Source organism: Triturus cristatus, chromosome 4_2 (assembly GCF_964204655.1).
Source record: "Triturus cristatus chromosome 4_2, aTriCri1.1, whole genome shotgun sequence".
NCBI classification, from domain to species: Eukaryota; Metazoa; Chordata; class Amphibia; order Caudata; family Salamandridae; genus Triturus; species Triturus cristatus.
Window position 1 is genome coordinate 936,047,796 of NC_140586.1, and position 554 is coordinate 936,048,349.

The window sequence follows — 554 nt, forward strand, 5'->3', positions numbered from 1 at the left end:
GAAGAGGAAACCCTTCTCCCTTTCATCCCATGTGCAGCTCAGTGGTTTCATCAGCAGGCGAGGGGCGCCCTCTGGTGGCCGCTGTTGGAACCGCCGCCTCCAGGATGTCCCAGACATGGATGCTTTTCAGACACTCACCGTTCAAAGACAGTGCAGCTACTTTCTCCTAAGCAGACGCTGCACTGTGCACTGGGTTCACATAAAACATTTAGTTTTAAGACGCCCTGAGATTTGACACTCAGTGCAATTTACTTTAATGTACATTTACGAATTTATGGCATCTCCAAATATCTATATTTGTTCTTATTCTAGTTACACTACTTATTTATTTACTGCTCTCTATGTAGGACTAGTTTCTCTGCGCCTTCAAACAAAAGAAAGCAGCTGCCACGAGTTCTCCTGGGAAGCTTTACACACTCATGAGTTTCAGGAATGCTTCTGGAAAACAGTTGGAGATTTCCCTTTTTCCTTAATCCAAAGGCCTTTCTTTTAATATATAGCGTTGAATTATGTATGAGACAATGTCTCGCCTTAGCACAACTACACTTTGTATT